Genomic DNA, 22,816 nt, shown 5'->3' with positions numbered 1-22,816 from the left:
CCTCCCACGCAAGCGCCGCCGCTCCCACCAGAGCACCACCGCCGCATTGAGCCGCCGAAATGAAGGAGCTCAGTACAGAGGCACTTTCAACCAGTTCACATCGAGACTCCAGTCGGGAAAGTTCCTAGCTCGTGAACATATCCCCGCTTAGGCTCGAATACGAGTACTTCAGTTCTAATTTCAAATCAACTCTCGGCACGTTAGCATGTAAACCGAGATCTTTCTTATTTCCAATTCTAATTGTAAGAATCATTGTTCAATTCTAATTATAAGACTAGTCATTATTTTAAGTCAATTCAAGTCTAATGAAAGATCATTGTATGAATTTTGATTTAATTATACGAGTGAAAATTAAATAGTGTTGTGATATTAGCGAAACCCACCCATCCAATCCCAGCGAAACGTACGAATAGACAGTGTTCGCGAGTGAAAAAGATTTTCCAAATTAAATTAAATAAAATCGAATGAATGAATATCAGATCGCTACATCCATCCACGGGATTGATGCTATTACGTGTTAGACACGCCGGCATCTCGAAGAGGAACTGTAGCGATCTGTTTCTTCTAAAATATAAATCCAGAATTCAAAATTTTTCCTAAACAATTGAAGTTTTGCACACTCGTGTACGCACCAAGACGTGCGGCGTTCACCAAGACGCCCGCGAGGTACAACACTTCAACGGATACGGGAATAGTTGCGTAAATTAAATGCAAGATTAATTCAAGATTTTGTGATCTCGTCTACGCACCAAGATGTGCGGCGCCCACCAAAGCGCCCGCGAGACACAATATCTTGTAGATACCTAATAGATAGTTATCGCATTGAGTCACTCGACGCATTCCACAGCGCACTTGCATATTATATGCGCTGAATAGAATCACGAATTAAAATCGTACAATGAATTCTTGCAGGAGAATCTCTTTACAATGCCAACGAAACGACGTCATCGATCAGAACAAAAACAATCACTAAAAAAACTTTTTGAGAAACTAAAGGATAGGCTTCCACGCCATTTGCAAAATCTTCTCGGTGTAGAATCGGTATACGACGGGAGTTACGAACGATTATTCAAAGGAAGTTTCTGGTCACCGAGGCTGCCCATAGCATGGAAACTGACACCCATTTCATTCCGCACTTCGGGATTGCTGCCGATTGCAAACGACCCAAGGGAAAGGAGATATCAAGAGATCCGGAGCAAGATTCTTTTTGACTACTACTAAAGATAGGACGAATCAAAATAATGCACGTACTTGAATCGTAAATGAACAAATGTGTAGAGAACAGATAAAGCCACCGCGTAAATCCGAAACTTCTCCCCGGTCAATTTATATGCATCGCGCTAGCTTTGCTATTGTATCATCGAATTCGGCTACGGGATATTCGGACTAGCCAGCGACTTTAATAACGCCGGACTTTTGTGCAGCCAATGCAAAATAAATTATAACCATTCTTATCCGGAACAACAGTTCCGACTAGTTCTCAGACACTATATTAATATCGGCAGAAATATTACAACACGAACGTGTGAACATTGCACTACTGAACTATACATTCGGCAAGAATTAAATACCTGCGTATGTTTAGACGCATTTACTGTTTTCTTGAATCACTTACGCGAAGAAGGTCAAATTTTTGAATCGTTATCGAATCCCACAATTTTGGATATTGAAACCAGTGTTGGGGAGCACATTATCTTTTCATGGAGATTGAGTTTCTTTCTGAACAACTTACACAAATTAACTAGAAGATTAAATAATAAATAAAGTTTCTTCCTTTTACGCGACTAGGTCTTGATTGCTCAAGACCTCCGTTGCCCGTTCAATAAATCATTCATTGCAACAAACGACTAAAATCCTTGCCGCTCGGGGTTTCCATTGTTCTCAAATTTAAAAATTTTGGCGTGGAAGGATATCCTCCATTCAGCCCGGCGCGAACACGGTTCGATTATCTAACCAGTTTCGCCCGGACATAACAAAAACTAGTGATAGCGGTGGGATACCCGAAAGGGCCACCGTATGAAATCAAATTACAATTCAAGTATGATAACGTTTATATTCTGCATGCTCACTAACCGCATGAAAATCGAAAATCCGGTTTCAAAGAAAATCGTCTTGCATGCCACTCTTACAAATCGTAAGAGTCTAAACCATTAAAACTCACAATTAATCCTCAAGATCCTGCTGACACGAAAACTGCTCAGGTCTAGACGATCTAGACATTGAGTTTTCTCGCTCGTTGGGAATCTATTAATCCTGCAAAGAAAAGCTCTGCACTTAAGATATTCTCATAATATTCGAATCTAAACTTCTGCAGAGAACATCCGTCGCGATGAACACGCGATCAAACAAAGCAAGAAGCTTCCTCTCGAGGAAGACGCGGAATGCGGATGCATCCTCGGAACGTGCCGAAACGGACGACCTAACTGAATTAGAAGCGGAAATGATTGCTTTTCGCAAGAAGCGCGAAATAATGCGCGACGTCATCGAAATGATCACGATCCTGCGAAACGAAGTAACAGAATTACGAAACATCACGGATAACCGTAACGAACAGGTGCCGGAAGTCCCATCTGGACAACCTTTTCTAAATCCGCGAATGTCATACCCAAATGTAAGTGAAACCGGGTTGGAATTACCGCCCGCACTCAGAATCTCTTATCGCGAAACAACAGAGTTCGTCCCATATTACGACGGATACAATATCCCTTTAAATAAATTTTTAAGCGCGTGTAAACAAGCACGAGACATACTACCGCCGAACTACGAGCAATCATTAATTCGATTGTTAATTACAAAATTGAGAAGCAGAGCTCACTCCGCAGTGGCAGACGAACTATGTGAATCGGTTACGCAGCTGACTAACTTGTTAGAGCGCATTCGGCTCTGTAAAGAGCGTTGCTCAATATCGAGGGAAACTGACCGCGATTCACATAAAAGCACGAGAACACATTTTAGATTATATAGATCGAGTAAAAGAACTCATCCGCGGTGATGGATGGCGAAAGAAGGGCGCAAGGTAGATTAGACAGAGAAATAACAAAGAGATAGATATCCTGACGGCGGAATGCTTTTGCAATGGGTTACCGACTGTTTATCGCCTTCAGTTGAAACCCGAACATTATCTTAATCCTTTTGCCGCCGCGAAATCAATAGCCAAGAGAGAGGAGCTAGAAAAACAATGGTTGGAGATTAGACCTGAAAGGAATGCCGAAAGATATCCGATATCGCGTCATGCCACGCGATATTGTATGGCACAATCAACGCCGCCGCCACAACAGGTGACGTCACCTAGAAGGTATCAGCCGTCTCTTCGAGACACTCGTTATCAAAATAGTTATCGCGAACCGACTCGGGTTCCCTTTCAGCCGCCGCGAGACGCAAATAGATACCGCGAGCCGCTACAAAATAAATATGAAACGAAATATCATGATGAACGCAACCGTATAGATAATCAAAGAATACCGCTCAACGACAATACAAACCCGCGATATGAACCGCGTGAGAAAATGCCCGATAAAATTACCACCCAGGCGAGAGAAATGAGTCATGATACAACACCGAAGTGGTGTCGCTATTGCAAAACGCGCGGGCACGAAATCAATGAATGTAAGAAAAGAGAATATAATAACAGGCCAGTAATAACGCCGCCCGGGAAACGCGAGAGATCCGCTCCGGAAAACGGACGCAACGCAAGCGGATCCCTGATACACAACGCGTCCAGTCAACACAATAGTCAGCAAAGAAAAGGAAGACCAACCGAGTAGCAATACAGTACCAGCAATACAGAATCGCGACATTAAATCCGAAAGAATTCAATCAGGCGCCTACCGTCACGTTAACAATAAATGGCTTAATGCCAGACATAAAATTCATAATCGATACGGGCGCCGCTCCAAATTTAATAAAAAAAAGAAATATTCTTTCCCACACATCCATATCTAAAGATAACATTTTATATCTCAGTGGAATTACATAGAGAAAGATCGCGACCCTAGGGTCCACGCAATTAGACTTTCTCGGATATAAAATCAAAATGCACGCCGTGCCCGACAACTTCCCAATCGTGCAGGAAGACATTTTAGGATCGGACTTCTTCTGCGATAATGCAACAATAGACTTTCTTAGGAAGCTTCTATTGTGAGGGAATAGAAATTCCGTTCGCTCAACACGATTCAATCATCGTTCCTGCTAGATCGCGAACTACCTTCTATATCAACATCAAAAACCCTGAAAATGGGATATATGTCGCGACTAGAAATCCATAAAGATATATATATGGGCGAAGCCCTCGTAAAGAACCGCGACAGGAAAGCATATTTGCAAATTATTAATGTCGGAGAAATATATCGGGAAATAGTAATACCGACTATTCAAATGCAGGAAGTCGAGTTCATCGAAAACAAATCATGCCATCACTACAGTCCTCTTCCTATTCCTGATACTTCGTTGATGAACCTAGGTCACGAACGAGTTCTCGGGAGAGAGTGGCTCAGATTCATAGTCTGCTACGCTTGAATAAACAAAGAGAAACAAGACCATGTGAAAGGCCTAATAGAAAAGAATAGCGATCTGTTTCATCTCCTGGATAACAATTTAAGACATACCAATGCGAGCGCACATAAAATTATTACACGAGACGAAAAGCCCGTCAATACAAAACAATATCGTTTCCCACCAATCCACAAGGAAGAAATAACGCGACAAGTCAACGAATTAATAGAAAATGAGGTGATAGAACCTTGAAAATCTCCGTATAATTCTTCCTTGTGGATTGTACCTAAGAAAAGGGATTCCAAAGGAAACAAGCGATGGTAATTGATTATCGCTCCCTTAACGATAGGCGATGCATACCTCTTACCAAATATCACAGAAATATTAGAAATATTAGGCAGCGCAAAATATTTTAGTATCTTCGACTTAGCATCAGGATTTCATCAGATGCATGAGCCTGACACACATAAAACTATTTTTTCTATTCGGGCATTATCAGTTCAAACGCATACCTTTTGGATTAAAAAATGCACCCGCCACATTTCAAAGGCTCATGGACCAGGTACTGACCGATCTGCAAGGCAACGAATTATTCGTCTACTTAGACGATATCTATGCGAGCTCACTAAAGGAACACAATGATAAATTTACTAAGCTAGCGACACGTCTCAGAGAAACCAACCTTAAACTGCAACCTGATAAGTGTGAATTCCTGCGTAAGGAAGTCACATACTTGGGTCACGTAATAGGTAAACGAGGAGTTCAGCCTGACCCTGAGAAAGTAAAAGCTGTGCAAGCCTTCCCAAAGAATGAGAAGAATATTAAGCAATTTCTCGGCTTAGCCGGATATTACCGAAAATTTATACCTGACTTTTCCAAAATCGCGAGGCCGTTGACAGCACTTTTAAAGAAAGAGAGCAATTTTACTTGGGAAGAGGATCAACAGCAAGTTTTTGCTTCATTAAAAAACGTGCTATATACCGAACCTCTACTTCAATACTCTGATTTCATCTCGACTATTTGTAATTACCACTGATACATCCAATTATGCCATAGCGGACATACTAAGTCAGGACCCAATCGGAAAAGATTTGCCAGTAGCATACACGTCAAAAACATTAAATACCGTCGAACAAAACTACTCAACAATAGAGAAGGAATTACTAACGATAGTATACAGCGTAAACTATTTCCGACTATATATATATATATATAGAGTCGGAAATAGTATATCGGAAATAATATATATATATATATATATATATATACACGGCAGAAAATTCACTCTAGTAACCGACCATAAGCCTTTAACATGGTTAACCTCAATAAAGGATCCAACTTTTAGACTGGCGAGGTGGCGACTTAAGCTGGCGGAATATGAAGTAGTACATAAAGCCGGAAAAAGCAATGTAAATGCAGATGCCCTTTCCAGAAATTCCACGATCCAAACACTTTCATTAAAACGACAAGAGAAATTAAAATTCGTACCAAGTGACGAATCTGACGAATCCTTATATCACGCTCAAGCAACAGACAAACCGAACAAAGAAGGCATAAAAGACAAAACAGAGATAAGTGATGACGACATCACCGATAACTCATGACCCGAGATGCGCAATTCCTCTGATGATAGCGAAAGCTCAGATAACGAATCATTATTTGAAGGCGCAAATGTAACAATACAACCTCATAAGAAATTCCTAACAGAAAGTAGTAGTTATTTAACTTAGCAGAAGGATAACGTAGTAATTTTCGTGACGAATCAAGGAGAACCGCTAGACCGGGAAGCGCGAGATTTAGCCGAACACAATCTAATACTCGAAACTAAAGACGTTGAGATAGGAAAGGCTAAAGTAACTAAGAACAAGAAACAATACATAAGTGTATTAATCATAGAGAAGAGAGTATCGGAAATTGTCGAACAAAATAATTTAAAAAACGCAATCGGATCATTACGCAACGCCGCGCGCGAACTAAACCTCACGTCAATATCAATAAGTCAATATCAATAAAGAAATGATAGAAAATATACAATGGAACACACAAAATATTAAGAGATACATTTTGGAATAAACCAACAAAAATCATAATATGCACACAAAACTAATACACCACCAACTGAACGAAGACACGAAATAATTATCGAAAACCACGCGTCCACGATAGGAGGCCATAAAGATATAACAAAAACGCATGAAAGAATCAAAGAAAAATATTATTGGCCACAAATGAAGAGGAACGTACAGAACAAAATCAATAACTGTCGTGAATGCCAAATAAAGAAATTAGTGCGAGTAAAATCACATCAACCTATGGTCCTCACGGACACACCTGAGAAAGCATTTGACAAAATTTCAATAGATATTATGGGCCCGCTATCCATGACCAATACTGGAAACCAATATATTCTTATATATGATACAAGACCTTCTCACAAACATTCCACGGCTATCCCTTTAAAAAAATCCCACTGCCATTGATGTGGCAGACGCCTTAACATAAGATTTTATCTGCATCTACGGAGCGCCAAAAGCGATCCTGACTGATCAGGGTTTACACTTTCTCAATAGCTTGATGAAAAGTATAGCACGGAAATTTAGGATCAAACAATTCAAAACTATCGCATACCATCCGCAATCAAACGGATCGATAGAGCGCTCCCATCATATATTATGGGAATACTTGAAGCAATTCGTTAGCACGAATAATGAATGGGACAAATGTCTAAAAATAGCGAATTTCTCATATAATACTAGCGTACATGAAGGAACGCAATTCACGCCTCATGAACTAGTTTATGGAAAACTAGCTTGTACACCTATCAATAGCGATAACTTAGAATACGAACAAAATGAAAATTATACTAATTATTTGGAAAACCTATACAGCAAAATCTCGCAAGCGCAGAGCATAGCTCGCAATAATCTAATCAAAGCAAAACATAAATCCAAGTATTATTATGACCGAAAGTCGAAAGAACGTAATTTAAGAGTAGGAGATAAGGTATATTTGTTAAAAGAACCCATAAGGAATAAACTCGTCGACCAGTATATAGGTCCATTTGAGATCGTACAGTTGCTAAAGAATAATAATATAAAAATACTGATTAAGCACGGCAAGACGAGGACAGTACACATCAGTAAACTAAAGAGGGAAGGGAGTCGGAGCCCTCATCTCGCTGAACGCCCACCAGGCATCGAGGAAGATATCACTGAAGGGATCAGAACGCATTCAACTGCCACAACCAAAACATGGCCCTACATCTAATAGCAATCCTCTTTTTACCAACCCTCACAGCCGCACTAACTGACTACAATTGTGGAGGGAGTGGACTAAACATAACTACACTGTCACTTCTCGATATAGGGAAATGTGACCTGGAAAATATTAAACCTATTAAAATAGATACATTCATCCAATTACTCCAAACTTCGAAGTTTGAAACGATCAATGCCTACCAATGTAAACTCAAAGTAGACCAAAATATTTATCACTGCGGGATGCATTCCCACGTATCGGTCATAATTGAAGGAAAGAAACAATATGTCAAAGAAATGGGAGCGTATAACTGTAAGAAGCTCCACGAAATAAGAACAGTGGCATTAGGGAATGCCATTGTCGACCGCCTCATCATTAACTCAACCAAACATCGTAGTGTCATGTTGACTGGAATCGCTTATAGCGATGGACGATGCGCCGGAGCACAATATACAGACGGATATGATACATGGGAGGACGTAGTAGTCTAAGCCGTCGTCAAGATTACCTTGAGAACATTCACAACTCCGCTGAAAAGAACAGCGGACAAAATTACGCTGAATTCAGAAATACAATGCGTAGCATCCCAAGGAGGATGTAATGATTACGACGGCACCGAAATATATTGGACCGTCCATACGATAGTTGTCATTTCAACAGATATGATGTCCTGTATAAAGGGACAGCGATAAAGTTGTCTCCACGGGATAACCAAACAGCACCTGAGATATATACCGTAACAACGGACGACACAACGTTTGCATTAGCTCGAACTACAGAAGTAAACGGTAGAAGTATGCGGATATAAGCTCTACAATACAGAGCATCCCAAGTTATTAATATTCGAAACTCAAAGAAGGAGAACTTACCAATTGTGACGTCCTGGGAGGTCCTGATAGGTCGGACGGAGCCGAAATCAACAGATTCTCGACCACTACATTCACACATTATTTGTATGATTCTTTTCCATGCGGTTAAAAGGATAAAACCTCAGGATTAGATACTGCGAAGGAAGTAAGTAACAGGAATGTCGAAGTGACTTTTATTTTCAGGAAAGAGTTTTCGATTTTGGGAATAGGGAATAATATAATATCACACTTGTGATATTTGAATCGGGATTTATTCACTGTTATAAATGTTTTATATATATATATATATATATATATATATATATATATATTATAATCCAATTATGGAAATTATTTATAGAATGCGACACGCGATTAAAAATTACATTGTTCGTAAACGGCAAGTTGCTCAGCCGCTAAGCGATGCTAATCAAGTGGTTAATTCCTGAGCAAGTGCAAGTGCGAGTGCGAGTGCGAGTGCAAGTGCAAGTGCGCAAAGGTATCGTCGCTTGAGATTTTTATATGTTGCCAAAACATGGAAGTAGGGATGACCTAAATTCCAATGTTATGATTCTACAGATTTGAATAAAGCCTGTTACCAAATGGCCTTGGCACGATTTGCTTATTGTTAATCTACTTTCACTATGAGTCAGCTATAATTCACGCGTTTAAGACCTTCTAGTTGTTTTTGACATAGTTTTCTATTGGTCAACTTGGTCTACATTTGCTATGAGTCAGCGATGACTCGTGGTACTAAAGTATTATGGCGGCCTTGACATTTAACGTTGGCCTACTTTCGCTTACAAACTGATCATGAGTCACACTTGTGACTAAGTATTATGGCGGCCTTGACATTTAACGGTGGCCTATTTTCGCTTACAAACTGACCATGAGTCACACTTGTGACTAAGTATTATGGCGGCCTTGACATTTAACGGTGGCCTACTTTCGCTTACAAACTGATCATGAGTCACACTTGTGACTATTCGATCGACCTATTTTTGTTTTTAAAGAGTTATACTTCGTTATAATAATTCCTTTCTTATAATTAACAAACATACAGTTTGCTCGAATTTAAGCTTTTAAATAAATTTAACTTTTAAGCTTTAAGCTTTTAATTAATTTTCACAATATTGTTTTATATATACTTTACAATTTTTATAATGATTACATCGTATAATTAGTATATCTAAAATATATCAGTATAACTTTTTTTACATTTGTAATACATTATTTATTAAATATTTTCAGGTACAAAATGGCTCTGATTGTGATTGGTTAAATTATTAGGGTAGTTTTCCATGCATATTAATATTCAGGATTTATTTATAGCCATAGGATTAGTGTTAATGATAAAAGAGAAACAACAATTAAATATGAGCCTAAGATGAAGATTTCTAGAACCGATTTACACGGAGATTTGCCTGCTGAACTGATTTGGGTTTTTGAGATAAATGTATGTAAGCAAGTTTATAATTGTTTAAATATCTCCTAAACGGTGCAGGTTAGGTAGGTATGTGTAATGAGATAAGTTGCAGGATTTTCTGTGTGTTGTCCAAATCTTTCATAATAATTATTTGTTAATATAATAATTTATTTATAATTTTCATTAAATAAAATTCAAATCGTAGAATTTCCCTTCTGAGATAAAATATGTTTCTATCGTAATTGTTTACATAATTCTATAAAGAAAACTATATCTGAAATGTATGATGTATATATGTATATATGTATATATGTATATGCTTGATATACTTTAAATTTTGTTTCTATCTCGAGAATTAAGAATCGTAGCCACAGACTGTATGTATGTTTTCGAAAGGGTTTTCGATGGAAAATGTATCTATACAGGGAAAATATATCCATATGAGGACATCAAAAAAATTTATCCTTAAAATAAGGGTATGTATCAGGTGAATTGTTGAATAAATGTTTTGTCATGGATTTTGTTATATTGTCATTATGACTTTTATTCCCTATTCACATCCTTTCTATTGTTATTAATTTTATTATTAACTTTTACATTTATTAAAATGGAACAAAAGTGAAAAGTTTGATATACAAAGGTTTCTTAATTTCTGAAGTTATATCTGACGATATAAAGAAATTGGTTGGTTAAGAATATGGTATTGTTTATTTATATAATTGTTAATAAAAATATTACAATGTACCAATAATTGTTTTGTTATAGTTTTTGTGCATTACGTGGGCGAGGTTATATTTCCTACATTTGTTTTTTATTCGTTATTTACTATTTTATATTAATTTGTTAAGATTTTGTTGTTAATATTGAAATCCTTAGATAAGAATGCGATATTAGGTTTTATTTTCTCTGTTACTTTATTGAACAGTCCAGAAAAATGATTTCGGTATATTCTGTTTTGGTTAGTGAGATGAGGGAAATTTATTAGGAACATTAAGTCTATAGTAGCGCCATAAGGTTGTGGTAAGGAGCGGCCATTTTGTATAAACTTTTAAATAATTTGAAGTGGTATATTCTTTTATTGTATGTATAGGAAAAGTTTTATGATGCTATCTCCTAACACAGTCAGTCATAAATAATTAAAAATTTTTGAAAAATTTATACTGAACATGACTAGAGGTACTCTCGGCACTGGGACGTGACACAATTCAAAACCCGAATATCGGACGACCTCGATATCTTTACATAAATAATCTTTACGTAAATTCAAAGTTTGTATACGTGGAAAAACACGTCAAAACCCAGCTAATGAGTTTGTATAAAGATATCATGGAGCAGAAATGTGCCACGGAACAGCAAATATTACAAAACGCTTTATCATTATCCAGCATAGCGTCAAACGAAATGATTTCTCGGATTATGAAATCCGCAGGATACCCGTTACAGCCGGTGAAATAATCTATATCATTAGATGTGTTCTAGTACAGTGTCGAATAAGACACACGGAGGAGTGTTATAACGAGCTATCAGTGACATACAAAAACAGCTCATACTTTCTGCTACCGAGATCCCGAATACTTACAAAAACAGGGACAATTAAAGACTGTAACGAACTCCTGCCCAATTTGTTCAAAATCGACGAAACATGGTACAGGGCAACCACTAATATGATGGAATCATTGCCGCCACCAGTAATACAACCGCTAATCAAACTCGCTTGAAAATATGTGAGCCCAGATACACTGGCTACTAGCGGGATATACACAACGGAAGACCTCGATAGATTGCGGAATATAATATGTTCCCCGGAAAAACCTTCCATGTTAAAAACGATAGCTAGAGGAGCAATGGGACAAGACATTCCTCGAGGAAGCATATCCATGATCAATCTTCTCGATGAAGCTCTTGATTACATCGCAGAGAGCGCAGGCAAACGTCTCTGGGATGGATTCATTATTTTTGGATCCGCCAGTGCCGGAGTATTGGCACTATTTATTATCGGAAGATTAATAAAACTGATAATAGATACTTTGATCCACGGATATGCGATCCATTCGATCTACGGGTGGAGCCTTTATCTGCTAGGTGCATTATGGTCATCAGTGACCAGCCTGATACTATTTTTGGGCAAATTCCGAAAGGACAAGGATAGTGATGGTAAAGAAAAGACATTTATTGCGGAATACCATCCAACAGCACCAATGGAAGATTCTACCAACAACGCTCAACCAGGAACGGGAAAACAAATAAATGAACAGCGAACAGACAGTGACGAATTATCCTATGTAGAGTTAAGAAAGATATTGTTACAAAAGTAAAAACTACGACAAAGATAGTTATAGTGTGAAAATGTTGGCCCGTTGACCCACATTTTAAAATAAGGAGGGATGTGTCACGTCAAACGCGTAGAAACACTTTAAAAATTCTCAAAAACAATAATTTTATATATCAAATTTTAATCATTACGTTTAATTCCATTCATTTCAGCGTATACATAAGAATATATTTAAAAAATAAAAGACGTGATGCGTCCCTGGATGAAGAACATCCCTACCACGAGAGTCGCTGGTGACCCTCACGCGATTATCGGGGCCCTGCCACAAGCGCCTCCCACGCAAGCGCCGCCGCTTCCATCAGAGCACCATCGCCGCATTGAGCCGCCGAAACGAAAGAGCTCAGTGCAGAGGCACTTTCAATCAGTTCACATCGAGACTCCAGTCGGGAAGATTCCTGGCTCGTGAACATATCCCCGCTTAGACTCGGATACGAGTACTCCAATTCTAATTTCAAATCAACTCTCGGCACGTTGAATTTTGATTTAATTATACGAGTGAAAATTAAATAGTGTTGTGAATATTAGCGAAGCCCATCCATCCTACTCCAGCGAAACGTACGAATAGACAGTGTTCGCGAAGGAAAGAGATTTTCCGAGTTAAATTAAATAAAATCGAATGAATGAATATCAGATCGCTACATCGATCCACGGGATTGATGCTGTTACGTGCTAGACACGCCGGCATCTCGAAGAGGAACTGTAGCGATGTTTCTTCTAAAATATAAATTCAGAATTCAAAATTTTTCCTAAACAATTGAAGTTTTACACACTCGTGTACGCACCAAGACGTACGGTATTCATCAAGACGCTTGCGAGATACAACACTTCAACGGATACGAGAATAGTTACGTAAATTAAACGCAAGATTAATTCAAGATTTTGTGTACGCACCAAGACGTGCGGCGCCCACCAAAGCGCCCGCGAGACACAACATCTAGTAGATACCGTTATTGCATTGCGTCACTCCACGCATTCCACAGCACACTTGCATATTATATGCACTGAATAGAATCACGAATTAAAATCGTACAATGGATTCTTGCAGGAGAATCTCTTTACAATGCCAACGAAACGACGTCATCGATTAGGACAAAAGCAGTCACTAAAAAAACTTTTTGAGAAACTAAACGATAGGCTTCCACGCCATTTGTAAAATCTTCAAAATAAATTATAACCATTCTTATCCGGAACAACAGTTCCGACTAGTTCTCAGACACTATATTAATATCGACAGAAATATTGCAACACGAACATGTGAACATTGCACTACTAAACTATACATTCGGGAAGAATTAAATATCTGCAATGTGTGTTTAGACGCATTTACTGCTTTCTTGAATCACTTACACGAAGAAGATCAAGTTTTTGAATCGTTACCGGATCCCACAATTTTGGATATTGAAACCAGTGTTGGGGCGCACGACATTATCTTTTCACGGAAATTGAGTTTCTGTCTGAACAACTTATACAGATTAACTAGAAGATTAAATAATAATTAAATTTTCTTCCTTTTACGCGACTAGGTTTTGATTGCTCAAGACCTCCGTTGTCCGTTCAATAAATCATTCACTGCAATGAACGACTGAAATCCTTGACGTTCGGGATTTCGGGGTTGTTCTCAAATTTGAAAATTTTGGCATAAGGGTATCTCCCATTCAGTCCGGCGCGAACACGGTTCGATTATCTAACCAGTTTCGCCCAGACGTAACATTGTATATCGGCACTGTGTCGAGTTGACGTCGCGGTGTCTTCTGGAAATGGCGACTGAGATTCGCTCGCGCTTGAAACGCAGTCGTTGTGTGAGATTTTCACTAATCAAGGTGGCTCTTGAACCTTGATCTAAGAAAGTTCGCACTGTAGAACAGCAACCTGTCGCAGAACCTACCCGAATTCACGCGATTACTGAAAGAATTTAAGAATTTGACCGATTTATTTTGATTAATATGTTATTTTAAATTTGAAACAATAGAGTTAGCTTCGTTCGAAGTTGACGTAGTTGGGTGAGCTCTCGACGGATGTTGGTTGAGCCGACAGCTCGTGCAAAAGCATATGATGCTTCTGTTGACAATGACGACACGAGAATTTACTCGTACATTTCGATCGTGTATGTTTCGCGCTAAGATAATTGAAGCAATGGTGAAATTTCTTTACAAAGTCGCGACGCTGAGCTATTGTTTTGCTTTTGAATTTAGAACACGCGGATAAGAAATGATTCTGTTGACTGGGACACTGAGCATGAGTCGTATTCGCTGCATGACTTTGAACAAACACTTTCTTTGTTTTCTTCCTGCTAACCGAAGATTCTGGAAATATGTTTTCTAATGCGCGAATGCGAATCGCGAGAATGAATGAATCTAACTGTTTGTAAGATGGATATTCAGTTTCGGCATACCCGAGCTGAAGTTCCTATGCCTTTCGCGTAGATTAATCTAATTTCGAAATAATGAAATAAACTAGCCAATCATCCCAGATGTTGTGACAGTTTAGTGAGGTAAGAGTCTGTATCGCGGTATTCGTTTTGTCTCGCAAGATTAATAATTTCGACAGAGATTCGGAATTTGCGGGCAATAACTTGTGTATCGAATGCAAATGTTCGTGTATTAAACGCCGAGGATTATTGTATCGAGACACAAGCAAATGCCAAGCAATTTTAAAATTAGCATCGGTAATAGCGAGATTTTTGAATAAATCTTGAGTTGAACCCTTGAGACACGAGATCAGATACTATAATCGTGCAATCCGACAATTCACTGTTCATTATAATAAGTGCGTTGAAATGATCCCGAAAAGCCTCCCATTCGTGATATTTATCCGAAAATTTCGGAAGATTAATACGCAGTAGCTTACAAACAGATTTAGAAGAGAAATTGAACTATCCTTGGCTCGTTTTCGGAGACATTTTAGTGATGGATGCTGCGGCTCCAGCGTAGCGAGGACTTTGACCATGTAGTCGAATGCATCGTAGTAGGCGTCTTCACAGGATGAGAATTGATCATCCGTGGAGTACTTCTCAGAAGAGAATTCCTTGCCTGCATTGGTTAGGATTTGATAGTGGGTTTGCTGACACTGTGAGAATAGGTCCTTTAGTGCGCTGAGTCTGTGGCGAACAAGTTCGACTGTGTAATTAAATTTGCTTATTTTCTTGAAATTGTCCAATGCACGTCGGATGGATCGCATAATAGCTCGTTGTACTAGTAAATCCTCCATCTTGATTAAGGACTTACTTACTTTATAATTCACTGACTTAAGCTGTTCTAGTTTCTTCAGTCAAATGTGACTAAATGTCGTACAAGAATGTTTCCTCGTCGATGCATAAGACCCACCGATCCGGCTCAAAAGACCAGAAATTCTATGTGCGGAATTGAGACGCCGTTCGCTGGAAGAGTGATAGATGAATGATAGAATGACGAGAATTCTTGAGACAAATCACAATTTAATAAGTCAGTTGTTGCCAGTGAAATGTACAGAATATAGTCTGACGATGGCGTACACGTTGATAAAATAAAATTAATGTTCGCTAGATTACACGCACAAGGTTGAATTGTTCGCACGAATTGCGCGGTCACGTGATTGGAGAATGTTCACAGGGTGATAAGAAAATGGTCGCAAGCTCTTTCACCTTGATCGAATTTAGCGAATGACGTGCTGCTTCATCAAGCTGAGATACGCGCACTTGTCACTGAGAATTCGCTCTTTGAGAATGCTCGCAGTAAATATTCTTGTCGAGTTCGAGGCACTAAAATCTCGATGTGACGAGAGAGAATATGAACAAAGGATTCGCCACGATTCAAAATGCTTCGCTGAAAAGTCTCTTGCAACGACGATTTACGTAATGTTATTACGAGACGAGTGATATGACAAGTCTAACTTACGACAAGTCTAACTTACACAAGCTGAATTTACGAGTACGACAAGAGCGATAGAGAACGACAAGAGCACTGACTTGACGACACAAGCATGGTATACTTTCCAGTAGCAAGGATTATGGTCGACCCTCAGAGAATTTTGAGTAACGAGATTTTTCAAGAAGCTTGCGAAATCATCCGATCAATTTCGTCCTATCAGCGATTGACACGACGAATCATGTAATTTTCGGCCAATTGATAGCACACACATATATTACATTGATTGCGAAACAACGCCGCCCTTGAAGAGTGATAAACATAATTACTTCCGCGTGATAGGTATCGACGAGCTACCTGGCGCCATCGATCGGAAGACAATCGATCGCCGCGGATCGTCACGTACACTTGTCGTATTCCGCGTTTCGCTTTCAGGCGCGATTTACTTCTAGCAATTTCAAACACACACATTGTTCCAATTATCTGTTAAACATAGTCATACTCTTAAATATAAACAATTATTTGATTATGTATCAAAAGTTCTACGAGCGGATTTAAATGATGTTATACTTTTTATAATAAATGAAATACCAATATTATCTAATTTAATTTTAATGTATATACGTCTTCGATTATCCGAAATATATGACTACTGAATGTAATAATGGCTGGTTTGGTCGAAAACATATTCTTTTATTTGGAGATCTTCTTCAATTATTTCCTTACATGAAGATTTTATTTTTGTTCATTTATTGAAAAAAAAGATTAATAAATATATTGGCGCATTAGGAACTATTAATTTGTGGACTATATTATTTGAATATGATGAATTGACATTTAATATGACAGCAAGGAGATATAGCTTATCGTAATTTGTTATTGCGTATTCATATTGGTTTATTGATAAATTCAAATCACGAAATTCTTCAAAATAGAAAAATATCCTTTACGAATACTTTTTTTGCTTCAAAATTGGATGAAATATGTAATTTTATTATCAATTTACCAGTTGACATTGTATATTTACTTCCTACTTGTCATATGTGTGATATTTTAAACTGCAATGTTGAATCATGTTCGCGGGTGGCTAGTTCCGCCTTATATGAAGAAGCTGTACCAAGGCGGGAAGGTAGTGGAAGGATCGAATAATTCCGTTATTTTAAAGAAATGTGGTTTATTCACCACGCATACAATGAATGATCGAGAAGAGCGGTATGGCTGTCGCTAATTTCCGCAGTCGAAATATAGAGCGGTTCGCGCATGATACATCGAAAATTTTCTCGCGTTAATCAACGGAGATCTTCAAGAACACGGCAACAAAAAAATCGGAAATCTTCTTACGAGATCACTTTAAATTATGATTCTTGATTGGTTTTTGTGGGCCAATCACTTTTCATGAAGTCACTCCACGTCTCAATTGCCGGCAATTGCGGCTACGATCACTAATTTTGTTTGGAATACGAGACGACGATAAAAGCGATATCGGAATAGAAAACGCTATCGAACTATGTTTAGCGATAGGGAGCGAAAACGAACGCGAGTCGTGCGCGACGAACAATGTTCACTCGTTCTAATTTCGAGGATCGTAGAGGTGCGCCACGTCGCGAATTCCACGGAGCATGTATTTACCGCGTGTATCTCATGCCAAGTACGCGTGATGTACACCTAGCTCGAACGTGTAACGAATGATCCGCGAGACAAATATAAGGAATCTACGGCAATTTCGATTTGAACTATCCTATTCCTAAACAAATCGTATTAATTCAAAAGAAATATTATTAATTGCTGAAGACATGATAGATTATATTTCATACATAAAAAAGAATGTATTAAAAGTATTATCGAAAAATGATAAAGATGATACTAGAATAGGACTTTTGTAACAAATTATTACTAAGATTGGAGCAAAAGTAATTATAAGACGTAATATTGATACTAATTTGGACTAATAAATGGTATAATCGCGAAAGTAATATTAATTGTTCAAGATATAAATACTGAATATGTAGAAAAGATCAAACTTTTACCTATGTTGTGCGGGTCATTTCGATGGATCGGTCAAGGAGTCGGCGGGGAGGAAGCACTCACCACTTCGTTTTAATTTCAATAAATTTTATTAACACTTGATACAGTTTGTCCTTTTTAATTCGGACCGCGACAGACGTGACGGCACGCGGATCTCGACGAGTCCTCTCCTAGTATCGGTCTTCCGTTTTTATCCTGTTCCAAGCGGCCGGTCCTTGCCGTGTCATCAACATGTTCGTCAGCGTTCGCGGTATATTTCTGGGTCGCGCGGCGGTTTTCCGCGTAAGGGCCGCGCAACCCGGTTAACAGTTGCTTCACGTGGAACGATTACACAATATTTGCGCGATTAGCACGGTAGCGTTGGTAATCGCTATCGCTTGGTAAAATAATAATTCGTCGGATAAAGTATCGCTTGCCGCAATCCGCTTTGTCAGCGGTAAGCGTGATTGCGTTCTCGGCGCTCGCGACATCCCTCCCCCTTTGATGGAAGGGAACCATGGGGGTTCGGCTTCCATGTGTCCCTTACTTGGCGCTCGCGGCATCCCTCCCTCCCTTCGATGGAAGGTGATCTTACTTGTTAGTTTACATATGTTGTCGCGTAACTGTAATATAATCGTGTGCTTATGACTAATATAACATAGCACCGTCGCGGCGCCTCTGTGCGGTCTCGCTTTTCTTTTGCTTTTTATTTTTGTTTATGTTTGTGCGCCATGTTATTAATCCTATTATAGTTATTATTACTACGCAGGTGCCTGTTCCCATAGAGTATACAGTGTATTTATTTTTGAGTAAGTTATAATCGCTATCTTCTAGAGTTTCTCTTATTTCTTCTAGACTTATGCTTAACTTGGTTAAATCTACGGGGTTCTTAATTATTTGTCGTAACGTGTCGGTTTTCGCTAGCTTATTCTTATCGGTGTCTTTATTTTTTATTTCTAATGTTATATTGTATTCGGGGAGGTAGTTTTGAATATATTTTATTCCCTCAATTTTTCGTGCTTTTAATATTACGTTTGGTGTGATTAGTTTGCAATTATCTTTCAGTTTTATTTTTCCGATTTCTTCTAATATAATTTTCTTTTCTATTTGCTTTTCGCACTTAATGCTAATTTCTTGCTTGTGTGCCGTGGAGCCACGCTTGCTCCTCCGTCAATGCTATCCACAACGGTGTGTTAAATATCATATGATTCTTTTCGCAGTAATTGAGCTGTCCCGGTGTATGTGTATATATTTGCACCTCGCATGGTGCTGTTGTTTCCGCATAATATGTCGCGAAGTTCTGTTCGCATGTGTATGTGTTTGTTTCTCGTATGCAGCGTTCTAACTCTACTTCCTCTAGTAATTTGTAGTGGTGATTCTCTTTATCTATAGCTAGCAAGGGATGGTTTATTTTTATGTAGGCGAATACATTCGCATGATCGTGTACTGGTAACGGTATTGCTTTAACTAGTTTAAATGTAGGATATGCTACTACCGGAAATCGCAAGATTGTGTATATGTATGGACCATCTGAATATGCGCTAAAAGTGATGTATGTGTGTATGGTCTGCCAGTGCTCAATCTGGATTTTAAAAGGAAAGTGTAATCCCATTTGTAATTGTGTAGCCGCTTCTTTGAGGGCTGTTATTATATGTTTGATGGGTAGTAGTCGTGTTGGTATCATTCCGTTTTTCCCGTATGTCAGGTAGTCTATTACATTTTCCGTGTCCTTCGTTAAATCGTTCATTATCGTTGTCAGGATTAGTAAGTGTTCGTCTACGTCTGCCTGTAGTGTTGACTCGGTCAATCGTTGTTCTAGTCGTTTTGTCGCACTCATTATCAGATTTTCATTATAATTTAGAGTATTTTCTAATTCGTCCAAGTGCGCTATTGTGGCGTTGATTACTTTTATTTGATTTGCTACTGCGTGCTGCAGTACCTTGCCGTTTGTTCGTAACGTTTGCAGTTGCTCGTCTATTAGTTTCTGATCGTCGGCGTCCATCGTTCCGAATAATATTTTGCTGACCGACCCGACCGCATCTAGCAGTCCTCGTCGTTTGTCAGTCGTTTTGTATAGCGTTTCTACTTGTGTCAACAGCGTGATCAGTTTGGTGTTTTTTCTTTCTATTATCCTCATAATGTTTCGGCAACCTAACTGGGCGTTGCCTATTACTTTTCGGCACTGTATTGCGGTTTCCTCCATATAGTCTTGCAATTGCTGATGTCTGATCTCTAATTCTTTTGCGCTCAGTTTTATCACTAATTTCCATGCCGATTCAGCCTGTCTCAGCTGACCGATTTCCTCGTAGTAGATTCCTGGCTGGTGTGAGAACAATTCCCAGTCAAGATTATGCCGAGAGTCAGGTGTCGCTTGTCCTGCTCTTCTCCACATAAGGAGCATTCTGCAAGTTTAGGGTTCAGGTTACTTTTCCGTGAATCCTCGTTGTGCATTTTTTGTGTGCTACGTTTAACATTATAAATTATTTTGTTCAGTCTGCCGTCGACCGTGGTCTATCGCGCGTCGTGGACAATTTTTTGTTTATTTCTCAGTTTATTTTCCATCATGTGCAGTGCACTAGATGTGGTCGGGAACATGTTCCCATCATGTGTGGTGAATGCGTGCGGCGGTCATACCGTCTGGCGGCCCAACGGGTAGCCATAAGGATGTCGTTCAGGTGGCCGTCCACAGTCGTCTGGACGGGGGAGTGTCGTCCCCGTGTTCAAACGATCTGCACAGAGAGGTCTCCTGTGCCCCCTCCGCCCGTCTGCGAGGAGCTCTACCCCCGCGACTCGTTGCGGGTGCGGGTTTGCGTTGCCACCGGGCAGCGGTTCGTCGCTCCTGCGTGACTGATGAGTCCTGTATTTTTTTCTTTTTACTAACTCTAATTTATGCTGTCTTTATTATTAATATCTTTATTTTACTGCTTTTGCTTTTTGCTTGTTGCGGGTAATTATTCGTATGCGTTGTTTGCTAATCTTCGATGAATAGTTTGAGTCGGTTCGCGTGCACCGTCGTAATTTTTCGTTTCTGTTTAATCCTGTAATTAACATCAGAGGTTTTCTCGATTATTTGATATGGACCTATCCATGGTGCTTCCAATTTCTTCGATCGTCCTCTGCGCACTGCTTCGTCATGCAAGAGGACCTTATCTCCTACTTTGAAGGTTTTAGTATTCGTATTTTTATCTGCATAGTTTTTTGCTTTTTGTTTTGCTTCGCGAATATGTTCTTTTGCTACTTTCTGTGTGGCTCTGAGTCGTTCTTTTAGTTCTTGCGCGTAGTTATCGTATGTATAATATGATTTCGGCGGCGCTGCCAGGGCTGTAGGTAGTGTTGCTCGGTGCCCGTACATCAATTCGAACGGTGTATAGCCCGTTGCTGTATGCGGTGTCGTATTGTACGTGAACATTGCGTATGGGATTCATTCATCCCAGGTTGGTTTGATCCTCATTTATATAGTGCCTTAAGTATTCGATCAGAGTCCTGTGCGATCTCTCCAGGGCTCCGTTGCTTTCCGGATGGTACGCGGTTGTTTGAATTTTCGTTATTTTTAGAAGGATGCATACATCCTTGAACATTTCACTGACGAAGTTCGTTCCTTGATCTATCAGTACTGTCTCCGGTATTCCGAATTCGCATATTATTTTTGTGGTGAACTCTTTGGCAATCGTGTTTGCTTCCTGGTCTGATATCGGTATTGCTTTACTAAATTTTGTCGTCTTGGAATGTTAGTAGGTATTTATTTCCTTTCATGGTGACCGTGAGTGGTCCTACGATGTCCAGGGCGCATTTTTGAAACGGTCTTTCTGCCGTGTCGGTCAGTACTAGAGGCATTTTGGTTTTCTTGCTTAGTTTGTTTTTCTGGCAGTATTCACATTTGGAGATGTATTCTTCCACATCTCGTATTAGTCCGTGCCAATTGTGCATTAGTCGTATTCGATTTACGGTACGTGTTACGCCTTGATGTCCTCCGAGGGGGGCATTATGATATTCGTACATTATTTGCTCCTTGTCTTCTTTGTTATATTCGCGTTCTTCCTTGTCACGTTCGATGCTGTTTATCTGTGTGTCAGGCGCGATCGGGTTTCTGCTGAGCGCGTCAGCATTTGTATTGCCTTTACCTGCCTTGTGTATCACCTCATAGTCGTACTCTTCTAATTTGAGCCTCCATCTGATTAATCGTGAACCAGGGTCTGTTATACTAAATAGCCAGATCAATGGTTTGTGATCTGTAATTATTTGAAATTTTGTTCCATAGAGGTATGGTCGAAAGTGTTTGACGGCCCATACTATGGCTAGCCATTCTTTCTCCGTTGTATTATAGTTTTGTTCCGCTTTATTCAGAATTCTGCTTGCGTATGCAATTGGTCGGTCTTGGCCTACTGGCCCTTGCGACAATACTGCTCCGATGGCGTATCCGGATGCGTCTGTCGTTACTATAAATTGTTTAGTGAAGTCCGGGTAAGCTAGAACTGGTGTGGTCGTTAACTTTTCTTTTAATGTTTCGAATGCGTTCTGTTGTTCCGCTGTCCAAGCGAACTTCTCATTCTTTTTTGTTAGTTTTGTCAGTGGTTTTGCTATCTTCGAAAAATTCTCGATGAATCTTCTATAATAT

General features: G+C 39.2%; 1 long non-coding RNA gene across 1 annotated transcript in view; it reads left to right on the top strand.

Annotated features, from left to right (window-relative positions):
* The window catches only part of LOC148937433 (uncharacterized), a 77,268-nt gene that overhangs the window by 14,853 nt on the left and 39,599 nt on the right, over positions 1-22,816 (top strand). The gene's annotated exons all lie outside the window — the stretch shown is intronic.

Source organism: Pogonomyrmex barbatus, unplaced genomic scaffold (genome assembly GCF_055798465.1).
Source record: "Pogonomyrmex barbatus isolate J1 unplaced genomic scaffold, ASM5579846v1 scaffold14, whole genome shotgun sequence".
Classification (NCBI taxonomy): domain Eukaryota; kingdom Metazoa; phylum Arthropoda; class Insecta; order Hymenoptera; family Formicidae; genus Pogonomyrmex; species Pogonomyrmex barbatus.
The sequence above is the reverse complement of the archived record's forward strand: the minus strand, read 5'-3'. Positions and strand labels throughout refer to the sequence as shown.